Source organism: Zosterops lateralis (assembly GCF_965231275.1).
Source record: "Zosterops lateralis genome assembly, chromosome: 22".
NCBI lineage: Eukaryota > Metazoa > Chordata > Aves > Passeriformes > Zosteropidae > Zosterops > Zosterops lateralis.
In genome coordinates, this window is record NC_139782.1 from 7,310,497 (window position 1) to 7,327,335 (window position 16,839).

General features: G+C 46.3%; 1 protein-coding gene across 1 annotated transcript in view; it reads right to left on the minus strand.

The window, feature by feature from the left end:
• RERE (arginine-glutamic acid dipeptide repeats) overlaps positions 1-14,149 on the minus strand; it is a 168,961-nt gene extending 154,812 nt beyond the window's left edge. The window contains exon 1 of the mRNA XM_083876821.1: positions 13,975-14,149. The gene's annotated coding sequence lies outside the window, so the exon portion shown is untranslated. The remainder of the gene's footprint in view (positions 1-13,974) is intronic.
• Positions 14,150-16,839: the final 2,690 nt, after the last annotated feature.

Below are 16,839 nucleotides of genomic sequence, written 5' to 3' on the forward strand. Positions count from 1 at the left end.
ATAATAGAAACCATCTCCTCCAGCATCTGCTCATCAGTTCTTTGTGCTCCTTTATCCCCTCCACGCTTTAAGCGGTTTTCCATTTTTTTTTTAATAAAATACATTTTTTGGTCACACCATTAAAGAGCATCACCAGAACAGAGAGCTGAAAAAACACAGAAAACAATATTCCTCCACTCGATATTTCTAAACGAGCAAACATCACGTTCAAAGAATAACAATAAAAAAGACAATCACTCTGAAATACGGCCTGGTTTTGTCAGCCAGTGTAGATTTTAAAAGTCAGATCCTCGCATTTTACTCGTCTGCCATTACTGGCAAATTAAAGCTATGAACAAACGCTGCGTAGGCAACAAATAATTCCACTAACACGCCAACAATCACTTTAATCTCTTCCACTTAACAACTCATGAACCTTTTATGAACATAATCTTCTAGAAGGTAGCTGGTAATACAAGATAATCCCGGTACAAGTTTAATTAAAAATACAAACTACATATAGCTCCATGCTTACCACACTCTTTCAGGGCTGAAGGAGCAGGAGTGGTTATTATTAATAGCTCTGTTAATCTGGCAAACTGAAGTGCACAGGAACAGGCTAGAGAAGCATTCAACAGACTATTTCCCATGAATAAATAAAAAAAAAAAAGAGTCCTCACAAATTCTGACTTGCCTTAGCACAGCATTTAAACCCCTCCCCGTGTTAAACAGCTGAAGTAAAGCTCGCTCGCAGAGTTAGGGATCCTACTTTTCATAAAGAAAATCCAGTACAAGATTATGTCTTGTTACGGGCTACAATGGAATTAATCAGGAACTAAAAATAAAAAAAAAAAAAAAGCCATTTTCCTTTAGGAAACATAGAATTTGAGTCACTTGGCTGTCAGATGGAAGTCAACACAGATTTCATTTGACTGCCAAGAACCTTATTTGACTGGACATAAAAGACATTTGCTATTTTTAAACATACCTCGTGTAATCATTTAACCAGAGCCCTGTAATTCAGGCCGGGGAGCTCTTTCCACATTTCAAAAGCTGATCAGAGCACGGGTCTTTACAGTTCTGTTTAAGAGCTGGCTTCTCTCCAATAAATACACTTTGCACTCCCAAGCTCCCCTAATAATCATCTACAGCTCTTTCCCCTTCTCCTAAAGCCAGTCAGGAATATTTTCAGCTGCCTCAGAGCCTCCAGAAAGCTTTTTCTGCTCATTCTGATCACAGTCACTGCCTCAACACGTGTGGAAAAGCAAGAACCAGCCTGGGCAGGCCACTGATGGTCACTCAGTGGTCACTCAGTGGTCACTCAGGGCGTGTCCAGCTCCTCACTGCCCTGGGAATAATAAAACACCAAAATTTCACTTTGTGAACTCTCCCAACACACAGAGAACGAATATTTTCAGCTGCCTCAGAGCCTCCAGAAAGCTTTTTCTGCTCGTTCTGATCACAGTCACTGCTTCAACACGTGTGGAAAAGCAAGAACCAGCCTGGGCAGGCCAGCACTGGCCACTGATGGTCACTCAGTGGTCACTCAGGGTGTGTCCAGCTCCTCGCTGCCCTGGGAAGAATAAAACACCAAAATTTCCTTTTGCCATGTGGTGACAACAGCGGAACTGTCACAGGCACAGAAGTGGCACCGACCTGTGAACCTGAATCACTTTGTCACCCCAAGCACCAGCTGAGGGACTGGAGCTTTACAGATCCACAGAGTCACAGAATGAGCAAATTCATCTCTGCTGAACTCTCCCTGTTACTGAGAACGAAGTGATGTGTAGGTGAGCTGTCACATCCTCTTTGAGAACCACATTCCCCAAACCTCTAAATTTTCCACTTTTTTTGTTGTTCCATTTTCCCCTCTGGATGAGACTGTGCCATGGTGAAAGGGCTCTTTTTCACACCCAGAAAATGGCAAGAAATCCCATGCTGGAGGGAAAAAAAAAAGTGCACAAGCAAGCAAAATTAAACCTTGTGATCTCACACAGATTCCTTTAAATGCGTTTCAGCCCTGACACTTCACTGGAGAACTAAAGGCACAGCAAATATATCTTTTTTTGCCTCCTACAAGAGAGAATCAAATCTCAGACAGCTGAACGAGTTACCACTACAGAGAAATGTGGGTTTCCTCAAGCTGGGGATCATCAAAAATAAAAAAAAAGCCAGACTGCAACAAAGGCTTTGTCCTTTCAGGAACACACTCCACTGATGGGAGCAGACAAATGTAATTCCCGTGGATTTCCAGCTCCTGCAGGATCTGGAGGGTGCTGGGGCTCACAGGAAGGATTTTTACAAGTGCCAGGCAAAGCCCTTTAGATGCTGCATTTGGCAGCTCCCTCCTCCCAAATGATTTGATGTATTTCAGTACCCAGGGCTGCCCCAAGTGTCAGAGTCCCTGTGCATCCTTCGTGTCCAAGCAGTTTCTCTCACTGATGTGAAAGTTTCCAATTTAAGGCAGTGTTTGGCCCCCAGAGAACTCGGGGTTTGTTTTGATACCAGTGGCTTAAAAAAAAAAATAAATGAATAAATAAAATCCCAAAAAACAACAACAACCCCTCAATCCCCCCAAACCCCTCCCCCAAAAAAAAAAAAAAAAAAAAATCAAAAAAAAACCCCAAAAAATAAATCCCAAAGAAGCCCCCCCAAAAAACCAAAATAACACGCAAAAAACCCCCGAAACCCCCCCACAAAAACCCCCAAAAAAATCCCCCCAAAAAACAACCACAAAAAAAAAAAAAACAAAAAACACCAAAATAACCAAAAAAACCCACAACAAAACCCTAAAAAAAACCCCAAAAATACCCAAAAAACAAAACAAACAACCAAGCAGCTCCTCCTGACAAACATTTCACATCTGCAGCCTCCTGCAAACAGCAGCCTTTCCCCCCCAGCTGCACCAGTCAGACCCTGCCATGGATGAGTGGCCCCCAAAGTCCTATTTCTGCAGCAGGAACTGATGACCTGAGCACTGTGAACATCAGGGAACTAAGCAGGCAGCAAACTCCCAGGGATGTTGAAGTGATGCTGCTCGAAAATCTGCTCCTTTCAAAATTTCAAGTGTTTTTTGAGGCGTGAGCATTGAAAACAAGGGTTTTGCTGCTGCCAAGAGGTACTTTTAAGGTATTTTTTAAGGCTGGTGTCTTTCTGTATTGACATAATGTGGGAACTGAATGCAGTGGACCTCAAAAAAACCCCCCAAAAACTAAAAATAAGTCACATTCAAGTCAAAAATAAGGGGAAAAAAATAAGCCACATTCAAGAAATGAGGCAAACTCATACACTCAGCACAGAAGGAAACTCTCCTGGCCCAGCCATGCTCCCTGATAATTGTTTGTTTAAGTTTTATTTTAGACTTTAAGGGATATTTTGGTTTTATTTGTGACACCAGCTCACTGCAGCCACCACCTCTTGTCTGATCACAGCCCAGACTGAAAGGCCACAGCAGCTCCAAAACACACCCAGGCCTGGTTGGGACTTCAAACAGAAACTCCAGCTCACAGAGGGATCAGTGTTTCCTGCACTGCAAGAATTCATCTCCTCTGCCTAATTCTCCTCCCTGGAGCCCTCCCTTCCTCTCTCTCCCCAGGGAAGGGAGAACACAGATCTGATTCCTCATACACCCCCTGCACCACAGGCTGATTTAAAGAACCTCATTTAAACGAGGTGCAAATTATGTTCCTACTGAACTGGATCCTACAGAATGTATTTTTATTAAAGCCAAACATGAACATAGGAAATGTCCCCCTGGCTTTGCTCAGCCTCCAGTGAGTGACTCCACCTCTTCCCATCCTCATTGAGCGTTCAGAACTCCACCTGTGTGCACCTGGAAGTGAAATCCCAGCTCCATGGAGCTGCAGGAAGGTCGAGAGAAGGTTCCTCAGGGAATATTTTCAGTATTGATGGGGAAATTCTCCCTGCAGGAGCCCATCAGGAGCAGGACTCAGCCCCAGGAATGCTCAGAGCTGCTCTGCCTCGTCCTCCTGCTCCACTGAAAGCACAAATACCTAAACCAAGGGCAAGATTATCCCTGCAAAGTTTACTGTAAAGGCAAACCTGATCCAGGAAAAGAATTACACCATTAAAGAGTTCTGAAAACCACAGGAAAGAACAAACCAGAAAATTTATTCTGAAACTTTTAAAGGAAAAAAATAAATTAATATAAGCTCAAATTTGGCATCTAACAGAAGAGGCATTTAAAGAAAAACAATAAGAATAATTTCCATTCAACACTAAGGAATTAGATATTCTCTAAAGCTGCTGGTATGGCAAGATCCTGAACTGCTTTTCTGTGGACAAATAATACCAAATAGATACACGGGGACACAAAATAATAAATACAACGTACAGTTGCCATCAGAATTGGGTTTTTAAGCAAAAGAAGAGCAAATGTCAAAGGTGCAGTGAGAACGTGGTGATCTGTAGTGACATGGAACAGAGCTCAGTGATGTTTTGATGTAAATAAACCATTATATATATATAATATATATTATACATGTTATATACATAATATATAATATATTATATATATACACATAATATATATATAATAGATTATATATATGTGTGTGTTTTTTAATGCATTAACTACCTGTTTCAGGATCACTGCAAAAAGGAAACGTCCTGTTTAACTAAGTCAAACACATTTTTAGATTAGCAGAGTAAACAGACACAGCAAATTGGCACTTTCTTATTGCCCAACAGTTATAAAAGCCCCTGATAAGGAGGTACCCTCACACCTCCTCTGGAAGCAGAACAAAACTGCAATGAGTTCCTTGGCTCAAGGTCGTGCAATGAGTTTTCAGAGTTTTTTAAGTGTCTGGAGCATGATCTAAATATTGTGATATCGACATCGAAATTCTTGTTGGGAATTAATAATCTGGAATCTCCTCAGTCTCTCATTGTCTGCTTGTACCTTGACCCTTTATCATCTCCAGAAGTTAAACATTTTACCTAATTACAATATCTGTGGGATCCAATACAGGAAACAGGTTCAAATAGAACATCATGAACAAGAAATACATCAGGGATCCCTCCCAGCCTGCAATGTCTCCAAGAACTGACTCTGTTTTACATCACAATGACACAAAGACTCCAATATTCAGGAGGCTGAAAGTGATTTTTTTGTCTTTGGGCTGTGTCTCCCTTTTATCCCATTTCACACAGACCAATCTGATTGGGGACACAAAGGCAAAACCTCTTCACTCCCATTGGGCAGAGAAAAGGGACATAGAGAAGAAATCCCTCCTAGGGAAAGGAATGAAAACACAGGTACAGTTTACAAAAATGTGTTTTTTGTTTACAGAAAATTCCCTGGGAAAAGAATTTCAGGAAACCAAAACACCTCAGGACACGGAGCCAGGGCTACACTGGTTTATACTTTTATACTATTTTATACTATTTAATCCCTTTTATCCCATTTCACACAGACCAATCTGATTGGGGACACAAAGAAAAAACCTCTTCACTCACATTGGGCAGAGCAGAGGGACAGCAAGGAGAAGACGCTCCTAGGGAAAAGGATGTAAACACAGGTACAGTTTACAAAAACATCTCTCCTGTTTACAGAAAATTCAGAATTTCAGGAAACCAAAACCCCTCAGGGACAAAACCAGGGCTACAAAGCACATCCAAGACGAGGAGAAGCGCGAGTGGAACTTCTGGGGACTCCCAAGACTTGACTAAACACACACAAAAGTAATTACACTCCACATCTCGTACTTTGGGACAAAAGCTGTGGAAGGAGTTATTTGATGACTAATTAGTGTGTTAATTGAGGCAGGGCTGCAGAGAGCAGTGACGGACCCAGAGAACACCAGCAGCATTTCCACTGCTCACACTCCAAAGAGGAGCAGTTACACAATCAAACCCAACAATGAAGGGCTGAGGCTATTCAGCAGGAAGACAAGCAGGAAATAAGAATCAAATGAGTTTGTTGTTTTTTTTTTTTCCCAGGCAGAAGAAGAAGAAGATCTGCTGGTTCCAGGCTGTTTAACACAGTCAGCCATGGAAGGTGAGCTGTGACAGGGACTGAGACTCAGGGAGGGAAAAAGAAACATCCTCAAACACTCACATTAATCACCAAAAAGCAGAACAGGGAGAATCTCAAAGTCTACAGTGGGGAAATGGGCAGAATGACCAAAAAAACCCAGCAGAGGAATGAAATAAACATGTTAAAAGTCACACACATTTCTAGTGACCTGCTAAAGATACAGGAACATGTCACTGATAAACCCAGAACCTCCCTATGAATTAATACAATTAAAAACAACCTTCAGACCACCAGACTCTGTGCACCTTTATAGCTCCAACAGCTCAGAACTCTGATGAAGCATCAAACAGCAGCCAGGACTTACAGCAGAGCAGAAGAAAACCTGGATTCTGCCTCAGTTTTGCTCCAAAAGCAAAATTTTCCTGATCAAGCACAGCCAGGAGAGGCAAATCAAGGGGGTAAAAGCCAGTGGGGAGTTTCTAGCTGGGCACTGAACTCACAGAAATCTCTTTAATGTACAGGTAAATAGGTTTGTTGAATCATTGAGTAAAGGTTCTCATCTGAAGGGTTCATGTTGGAAGGCAAGTAACATAATTCAGTGCTTTAAGGAGCAGTCAGAGCCAGGTCTATTAAGTTTCATGAAAATGAATGACCTTAGAGACATAAATTAGATTTCCTGCATCTCACTCCCAGTTTGTAGAAATGAGGATTAAGTGTTTAAATCTCCTGCACCGACCTCATTAGGAGACCTTTAAGGGAGACACTGCATTCCTCCTTAGCCAGGCACCACCACAAGACACACAACCACTGCTGAATTGTGCTTCACTCACCTAAAGCAGGAAATTCTGATGGACCTCTGCTCTTCCTTCAATCAAAGCCCATCTGAAGGTCCCAATTGTCTGAAAAGACCTTTTTTTACTGGGTATTTCTCAGGGAAACTAGAATTCCATGATCTGCAGCACTTTCTCCTTTCATATTCATGACACTTTTCATGTAAACACATTCCTGTCCCTTGTGGGTGCTGGCACCAGCACACTGCTGCCATACATGCACTTGTTTAAGAAGATTCATAATCCTTAAACACATATATTTAATAGATTTGATATTTAGCACAAAGCTGCTGATCCCCTAACACCCTATAATGCACACTTAATTACTAACTGAATTTGCCTTTTTTTTTTTTTTTTAACCAGGGAATAAACCGGTTGCCAAAACAGTAAGATTTGGTGAAAACCATCATATTTTGGTTTGATTCTCTATTTCACCACACCAAAACACTCCAGTCTAGATCATCCTGCAATGCAATCACATAATTACTGCAGGTTTAGAACACAGTACAGCCCTACCAGCTCCCTCCAGACCACTGTGACCTCAGCAGCAAGAGAGAAAAGCCCTCTCTGGCTGAATTTTTGTCAGAATTTTAAAGATATTAACTGAAATGAGACCATGTGTGTCAGTTGATGCAATACATGGGTGGTTATGGAACAGGCAGTGCTAATAAATGTGCTGAGCCAAGCTCTGAGTGCAGGGAGAGATCCCAGGAGTCACTGAAGGCTCCAGAGCAATTTCCAAAGGGCTGCTGGATGTCCCTTGTCCTTGAGGGAAGGAAAACTGGCACCTCCCATGGCACTGAACACCTGCTGCGTGTCTGACACTGACATTTGTGGGGGAAAAAAAATTATCAACACACACACAGAGTCACATCAAACCAAAGAAAAGCTGATTTTCCTGAAAGTTTTAACGGTGACTTCTCGCTGGTAAGAAATTCTGCTCTTTTACTGGTTTTATTTGTTTTTAATACAGGACAGGAATGTTTCCCTGATGTATTTTACTAACAGTTGGAGGAGATGGCTGCTCCCAGCCCAGAGCTCCAGAAAACCAGGAGAATGTGCAGGAAGATGGGCCCAGCGCCCAAGGACTCGTCTGCTCCCACCCCAAACCACTCGGCCACATGAAAAGGACCAACAGAAATGAGACGCTGCTCATCACCCCGACAGAAATATTTATTACCACTGGATGACACAACTTCCTTTTTCCCCTTTCCTCAGAGAAAACCAACTCCCCTAATTCACCTCACTTCCCCCCTTTCCCCAATTCCCTCCCTTCTCTTATTTCATGCCAGTAACTGGGAGTGCATAATGAATTTCCAACCAGCCTGCCACGACAGTCATCTCAGCAATAACCAACATTCCTGAAAGTTTTGTGCGAGCCCAGCAGATGGATAGGAAAAAACTCTCTAATTAATTACATCCCCAGTAAGGCACGGCCAGACAGAAAGCAGCATTTGGGGTTTTGCTTGGCAGCCAGGAGCCCGTAGGCACAGCCATGTTATTGCCCACTCAGCTGTTAGGAAGGACAGTGGAGAGAAAAAAAAAGAAAAAAAAAAAAAAATAGGATTTCACTGGCAACAAGGATGGAGGGAGCAAACTTCAGGACTAAAACAGAACCTTCATTAGTTCTGCTGATCAGGAAAATAAATTTACACTCCAGCCCTCAGTGCCTGTAGGAGGAAAGATCACGGAAGAGCCATCATCATAAAAGAGAAATTCCTGTTACAGATTTGAAACAGGCCAAAATTGACTCTCAGTATCAGGGATTAATAACTCCACGGTAACTTTTTTTTTATTATTACAGACAAGTAGATTAAATACGTAGATTAACTAAGACCTCAAAATTAACGAGCACTCATTTTCTTCCACTTATCCTGAATCTTATAATGTGAACTGGCCTCTCATTTGTGATCTGTAGGAAGAACAAAAGACAAACTTACACAGTCAGAGAATTGCCCATTTTTTTAGTAACTCAATCATCAAAACTCACTTTTTAATCCATCAAATTTATGCAACACCTAAGGTGATCCACATTTTCAGAACTGCACTTCTGACACAATTAAGATGCCAAATGCAAATAAGAACTATTTTTTTCTGTCTCGAATCCAGAGAAACCCCTCAACACAGCACATTTCTAAGAATTCCACAGAAAAAAAAAAAGAAAACAACAACAACAAACCCAAGGTGATCATTCCCCCCGCTGGGCACAGAGGGAAAAGTGATGTTTTCATCCTCTCTCTAGTTTCACTTCTCTCTAGGTCAGTGTACAATTCTGGGTGCTGGCTGAACTAACAAACATTTGCATTAAAAAACAAACCACACAACACGGATTGAGGGCTGATATTTCGATCTGTCGGGGCTTTTCAGTCCCCTGCAGCCAACCCTCGCCCCCGTGGGCTGCCAAGGCAAGAAAGGAGCCAGGGCAGCATTCACATCTTGTTTTTGCTCCTTTGTTCCCCCATCAGCCTCTCTGAAAGGAGCAGTTGGGCACAGCCACCAACATGAGCAAAGCCTGTGTATAAAACGCTGCTGGCAAAGGCAGAGCAGAGCACAAAGCTGCCTTGTGGATCCTGCTCTCTCCCCAACACCTCTGGAGGTGGGCACGGGTTTTTCCTCCCCAGCAGCTTTTTGCTGGAAAAGCCATTCTCAAAAAAAAAAAAAAAAAAAAAAAAAAACCAAAAAAAAACAACAAAAAAAAAAAAAAAAAAAAAAAAAAAAAAAAAAAAAAACAAAAAAAAAAAAAAAAAAAAACAAAAAAAAAAAAAAAAACCAAAAAAAAACAACCAAAAAAACACCATTCTCTGATCACACTCACCTCCCTGAGCCACTTTCCTCAGTGCCAGCCTCACACACCTCCCTGTTCCAACAACACACTGCACTAAACTTCATCACAGGCAGCTTCAAAAATAATTTTAAAAACATCACATTAAATAAACAGGTCTCCAGTCAATAGGGGGTTTGTTCTGTTGTGGTTCAAAGATAGGTTTCACTTAAAAATACATCGTATTTTAGGCTTATTGATTTAAATTTAAGCTCTGAGTTAAAATCAGAGAGGATGCATCCTTTTAAGTCAAGCAGGACGATTTGTTTAGACTTTGTGCAACTGAGACAAGGGCAAAATATAGCAAAACCAGAGTGAAAAATATCCCAGCATTAAAAACAGCCAGTCTAGCCAGGACACCACCTAAAAAACCCCAAACACCAGTTCATTAGAAACTCAACAATTGCTTGTTTTGACCTCGTCTGGGATTTTTAATGGTTAACTCCAACCCCAACCACCCCCCCCTTTCTAATTTCTGTCTTTGCTCTCTCATCTCATTTCAGCATCACATAATAACTAATTGTTTTCCAATTGTCGTTATTTTCCCAGCTAGAAGTGAAGCACAATCCGGGCACTGTGCTCACACAGCCAGAGCAGGGTGGATAACCTGGCACTGAGGCTCCAGAGCTGCCCTGGGGCTGTGAAAAGCCCTGCAGGGAGGGACAGGCACCTTCTGCAGGGCCCTGACCCCTCCAATAACACACATTTACTGAATTCTCTGTGCTCCCAGCACACCTGGGTGCCCTCCCTGTCCTGAAAGTGAAATAAATTCTTTATGGGTGAAACAACCGCCCGGCGTGGCTTCCATAGGAAGATGTGTTTTGGGGCTGTGAGAATAAATTTACAGATGGGTGTTATTTTTAAAAGCCAGTTATTAAACCACGACATCAAAATGCCCTTTTTGTCACCTAAGCTGTAACCAGTTTACGGGATCACAGAATTCCCTGAGCTGGAAGGGACCCACAAGGATCAGAGTCCAGACAACCCAAAATCCTCCTGCAGCTAAAATCCCATCCCTGGGAGTGGTGTCCAAACATTCCTGCAGCTAAAATCCCCTCCCTGCACCCCTGGGAGTGGTGTCCAAACCCTCCTGGAGCTAAAATCCCATCCCTGAGAGTGGTGTCCAAACCCTCCTGGAGCTAAAATCCCGTCCCTGCATCCCTGGGAGTGGTGTCCAAACTCTCCTGGAGCTAAAATCCCATCCCTGCATCCCTGGGAGTGGTGTCCAAACTCTCCTGGAGCTAAAATCCCATCCCTGCATCCCTGGGAGTGGTGTCCAAACCCTCCTGGAGCTAAAATCCCATCCCTGCATCTCAGAGTGGTGTCCAAACCCCCCTGGAGCTCTGGCAGCCTCGGGGTTGTGACAATTCCACCCTCTGGGTGAAGAACCTTTCCCAAAATCCAACCTGACCCTGCCCTGGCACAGTTTTGTCAGTTCACAGCTTCAAAAATCACACACACCACATCTCTTTAAACCCATAAATGTTGTCACTTCCTGGCCTTTTGCTGTGGCAGCCCTGAATCCTCACCCACAGCTCCACAGGAAGGACTCTGCATGGAAAAAAAACCCTTCAAGGTAAAACAAACCACTGGATTCAGAGAAATCACTGCTTGGTGAGACACCAGGAATGACTGCTGAGGGCAGGGCTGTCCAAACTCACATTTTCTGCCCAGGAAATGCTCCCTGTTTCACACAGGAATAATCAGAGTCACCCTTCTCAATCTCTAGGCAGGACAAATTCACAGGACACAGGAATCCCAAAGGCACAGAGAGGCAGCACAAGTGTTTTCCCTGCACCTCTTTGGACTCACAATAACCACAGGCTCTGGCCACACCAAAGCTGGGAGTGGGACAAAAAACACCCCACAAAAAGTGTCCTCAAGCCAGAGGCAACCACCACATTCTGTTCAGGTAAGGAAAATGAAGTCATCCACCTCAATTACACACTGAAGTCAGCTAAAGAGTCAAAACCCAAACTCAGAGAGCTCATGATTAAACTGTGACAGCCACTTGTTTCCTGTTTTCCAAAGGCTCCAGCACACTGGGCAACTTCTGCTCAACAACCACGTTATTTTTCACTCCCTTCTGCACACCTCAGCACCAGCAGCTCGCTGATGTCACCAGTGAGCCAGCTGAGATTTCTGCCATACCTCAGCAGCCTAAAAACCCCCAAATCTCAGCTTTTTGCTGCTCTTTTCCATCCTCAGCACCAGCAGAACCCTGTGAGGAGGAAGGGGCTGCACTCAGTCACCCTGAGGGTCCCCTCCAGCTCCAGATATCCTCCAATTCTCCAGCTGCTCTGGGTTTTTTTTACAGATTCTGCTCGAAAAAAAATCAAAACAAAAGCCTGAAACAATCCCCAGGAAGGGAAACCGTGTATACACCAAAGTCAAGCCCTGCACTTCCTCTTGCTTTTGTCATCCTGAAGCTTTTCTGTGACGTGTCCTCTGCCCTGACAGCATCTCCCCTGGCACACACACAGCTCTGGGACAAACCCCAGGGGCTTTAGGGATTATTCCCAGCCGGGTGGGGTGTCCGTGCAGGAGGGGAGGGAGGGAGGAAGGAAGGAAAGTTGCTCTGGGGTTCAATGGAGTGCACTTCCCAGCCTCACCTCGAGTGCTCCCGGCTCCATTCACTCAATGTTTGCGCGCCCTTCAGCCGCTAAATTCAGTGTTTTCCCCCTCCCAGGCACCAAAAGGCCGTGCTGGGGGAGGCGGGGAAGGGGTAAAAAGAAGCTGGCGAGGCTCAGTGCTGTCCCTGCTCCGAGGAAAAAGGCGCTGTGAGAGGAGAGGAGTCCCGGAGGCGGCGAGCGCAGGAAGAACAATGAGCTCCCAGGCCGGGCATTGTGTGTGCAGCCACCTCCTGCTCCTCGCTCCAGACACGGCCACAAACACCCAAACCCGCTCCTGGGGCGTGGAAAACACCCCCCTGCTCCATCCCTGATGGAAAACACCCCCCTGCTCCATCCCTGGGCTAAACCGGAGCAGCAAAACCGGGAGATGTCTTTAGCAGAAGTGCTTTTATTATCATAGAAAGGTTTCCACGCCTCTTTAACCACCATGGATTTCTCAGTTCTGAGGCAGATGGGTATTAAAAAAAAAAAGAAAAAAAAAAAAAAGAAAACCCCAAAATGTTTGCCTGGCAATACCAGAACAATAAAAATAAAAATGCTGTACGTTGCACATTATTAAAAATTTTGACATATGGCTTTCAAGACCAAGAACTCCTTGTATTGACACGGTGTTCATTTTCATCTGGTTAAAGCCCACATCTCACAACAGGCACACCGCCTGGATTGTCACTTGGGATGTGCTCTGAGAAGGCATTTTGAGTGAATCCTAACAGGGTGAACTAGTGCATGAGGCTCCTCCATTCAGCCGCGCCGGTGCACAAACAAAATAACACCTTTGATTTCAATAATTGGCCGATGTAAGGCAGGAGTAAACAGCCATCAGACAGCAGCCTGCTGACTGCATAAAAAACTGCATAAAATCCTTCTGAGAGCTCCCCAGCTCCAAGAAAGCTGCTGCTTCGAGGAAAAAAAAAAACAAAAAAAACTCGGCATAAGAACTCAGCAAACCAAAATAACTGCGAGCAGCCTGTAAAAATAAATCTAAGGGCAGAGACACCTCAACAATGAATCATATTGTTTTCTCCCCGGCAATTTTCTCGAGCAGTCAGTTTCAGCAATGAAGCCTCCAATGTTGTCTGCCTCCCACTACTTTCCTGATTCTGATTCTGGGTGTCTTCTTTTCACGCTTTTAGAAAGAGAAATGGGAACAAAACAAAACAAACGAAAGAAGGGAAAAAAAAAAAAAAAAAGAAGAAGAAGAAAAGAAAGAGAAAACCCCACCCCTTTTCTGTGCAACCGAAAATGTTATGATTAAATCAATTTGCATAAAACCTTCATTTCAGGATTCCATCCCCTTACACACATGAAAGCCAAAGCGTGCCTTTTAAACCAGCCAAGCCGTTCTCCCGGGTGCGCGCATTTAAATCACATATAACTCACACAACAACCCCCCTTTTATTTGGGTGCTTAACAACTTAAGCCTTTTTTTTTCTTTTTTTTTTTTTTCCTTTTCCCCGAGCACATTATCCCTGCAGCAGACGAGCAAACAACGAAAATAAATAATAATTATAATAAAAATAATTTTAAAAAAGGCGGATAAACCAAACAAATAAGCCACAAAAACACACATTATATACAAACAGAGAACTCTGGTGAGGCTTTTGCTGTGCCTGCACTGGGATCAATCCCTGGAGGGTTTCCCTCCTCCTCCTCCTCCCTCCCAGCGTTTTCCCTCCCCGGGGGTTCAGCCCAGGCCTCTCCCCGCTCACCCACCTCGGCGGGCTCTACACCATCCGCGGCGGCTCCGGGGCGCTGCCGGGACAAAGCGGCGGCGGCAACGGCGGCGGAGAGGGGAGGGAGGAGAGAAAAAGAGACAGAGAGACAGAGAAACGGCGGCGGTGAGGACCCCGCGCGGTGCCTCAGCAGCGGCAGCCCAGGGGCATCTTCTTCTCGGGGAACAAGGAGGGGACGGAGACTGAGGAGGAGGAGGAGGAGGAGGAGCGGCCGGAGCAGGAGGAGCCCCCGCCCGCCCCTGCCCTGCCGCACGCACGCACCGCGGGCGCCCAGCAACGCCGCCGGCCGCGCGCCCCGCCAGTATCGCCGCCCGCCATTGGTCAGCGCCTGGCGCGGGCGCGGCGGGACAGCCAATGGCCGCGCGGGATGGAGGGGGGATTTAAACGTGGAGGGAGGAGGGGGGGCGGTGCCCGGCACAAAGGACGGCCGTGAGGGAGAGGGGCGGGCCGGGCCCCGGCAGCGCTTCGTTCCCTCTGCCCCCGGCCTTTCTTTCCTTCCTTTCCTTCCTTCCTCCATTGCTTCTGCTGGTCGGGTTCTGTCCCTGGCCTTCCTTCCCTTCTTTCCTCCATTTAATCTCCTTCTGCGGGTCGGGATCGGCCCCGGCAGCGCTTCCCTCTGCCCCCCTGTCCCTTTCTTTCCTTTCTTCCCTTCCTTCCTCCATTGCTTCTGCTTCTGCTGGTCGGGATCGGCCCCGGCAGCGCTTCCCTCTGCTCCCAGCCTTTTCTTCCCTTCCTTCCTCCATTTCATCTGCTTCTTCAGGTCGGGATCGGCCCTGGCAGCGCTTCCCTCTGCCCCACATCCCTTTCTTCCCTTCTTTCCCTTCCTTCCTCCATTTCTTCTGTTTTTTGCAGGTCGGGATCGGCCCCGGCAGCGCTTCCCTCTGCCCCCATCTTTTCTTCCCTTCCTCCATTGCTTCCTCTGGTTCTGTGGGTCGGGATCGGCCTCAGTAGCTCTTCGCTCTGCTCCCCCATCCCTTTCTCCCCTTCTTTGCCATCCTTCCTCCATTTCTTTTGGTTCTGCAGGTCGGAATCGGCCCCGGCAGCGCTTCCTTCTGCCTGAGGCCGGTGCCAGGGCAGAGCAGCCCCGGCGAGGGCCATCCCGGTACCCAGTGAGGGCCATCCCGGTGCCCAGGGCCGGTGCCGGGGCAAAGCATCCCCCGTGAGGGCCATCCCGGTGATCGAGGCCGGGGCAAAGCAGCCCCGTGAGGGCGATCCCGGGGCCCGGTGAGGGCGATCCCAGGGCCCGGTGAGGGCGATCCCGGGGCCCGGTGAGGGCAATCCCGGGGCCCGGTGAGGGCGATCCCGGGGCCCGGTGAGGGCGATCCCGGTGCCCGAGGCTGGAGCAGCCCCGTGAGGGCGATCCCAGGGCCCGGTGAGGGCGATCCCGGTGCCTGGTGAGGGCGATCCCGGTGCCCGAGGCTGGAGCAGCCCCGTGAGGGCGATCCCAGGGCCCGGTGAGGGCGATCCCGGGGCCCGGTGAGGGCGATCCCCGTGCCCGAGGCCGGAGCAGCCCCGGTGAAGGTGTTCCCTGTGCCCGGTGAGGCGATCCCGGTGCCCGGTGAAGGTGATCTCAGTGCCCAGGGCCGGTACCAGGGCACAGCAGCCCCGGTGTGTCCCATCCCCGTGTCCTGTCCATGCCCAACATACCGGGTTTGCCCAGAGCCATCTCGCTCTCACGGATTAGTGAACAGTCACCAGCCTCGCAGTAAATACATTTGAGGGCCCTTCAATGGCAGGCGAGGTGCAGGGTTTTATGGCTCTGTCAGAAGCTCCATCAGCCCTTTAAGGTTCACACTCTGTATCAGTCACATTAAGCTGATGTTACTGGCCCTGCACTGGATGTTCAGATTATGCTTAAGTGCTTTGCTGGATAAACAGCTGATGCTGCTTCTTGCTGCTCTGTGCACCGAGGAAGTTGACACAACAGCAGAATTCCAAATTACTGGGTAGCAATTAATAAAACACTTGGTCACTTAGGAGATTTTTTTTTTTTTTTAAGCTTCTTCATCTCCGAGCTATCACATATTTAGACAAGATAACGTGAAGGTATCAGAGCTGAAAATAGAGCAAAACTTGTTATTTAACATTAACCTCACCTCTCCTCCACAGGCCGGCAAAATAAATCACATGGCTGGGAAGAAAGTCACACATCCTTCCCGGGGATCTGAGCATTTTCATGTGGAATTATATCTTCCTTCTGAAAAGGCACTCGGGTATGTCAGGGCAGATTTTGCCCTCAATTACACTCGTGTAACCCCAACTGTTTGCTGTCTCTGTAAACTGTCTCTGTGGTCGGTTCCAGTGGTGCTGCAGAGATAAGTTTGAGGCTGTTATTGCCTTCAGCAGGGGGAAGTGGGAACTGGTTCTCGCTGCAGAGAAGGGAACACACAAGGAGATCTGAGCTCTGCACATCAGAGGATTTCAGCTCTCTGCCCTGAACATGCAGGACAAATTTATCCCCAGCATAACTTCGGGGACGTTACCACCAGAGGGTGAGACACAGAGCTGATTGTGTTCTAATAACTAATTTAGATAAGGGTCTGGAAATGCACATCAGTTCAGTGTCTGACACAGCCATCTCAGAGCCACACTCAGCCTGTCCTTGATAGAGCCTGATTCCATCTCTCCTATTTTCTGCACTAATTACAATTTCATGTTCCTTGGCCTCTGGATGTCTGCATTAAAATCTCCATGAACTGCCACGAAGGCAGGTTTGCTTTCAGCTTTCCCCAGTCACTCTCTCTGTGACAGGGAAATTCTCCACAGCAGCCTCTGTCCCTTTCTCTTCCTCCTTCCTCACCACACAAGGATTAGAAACGTTTACTCACAACATTCTGACGGCAGA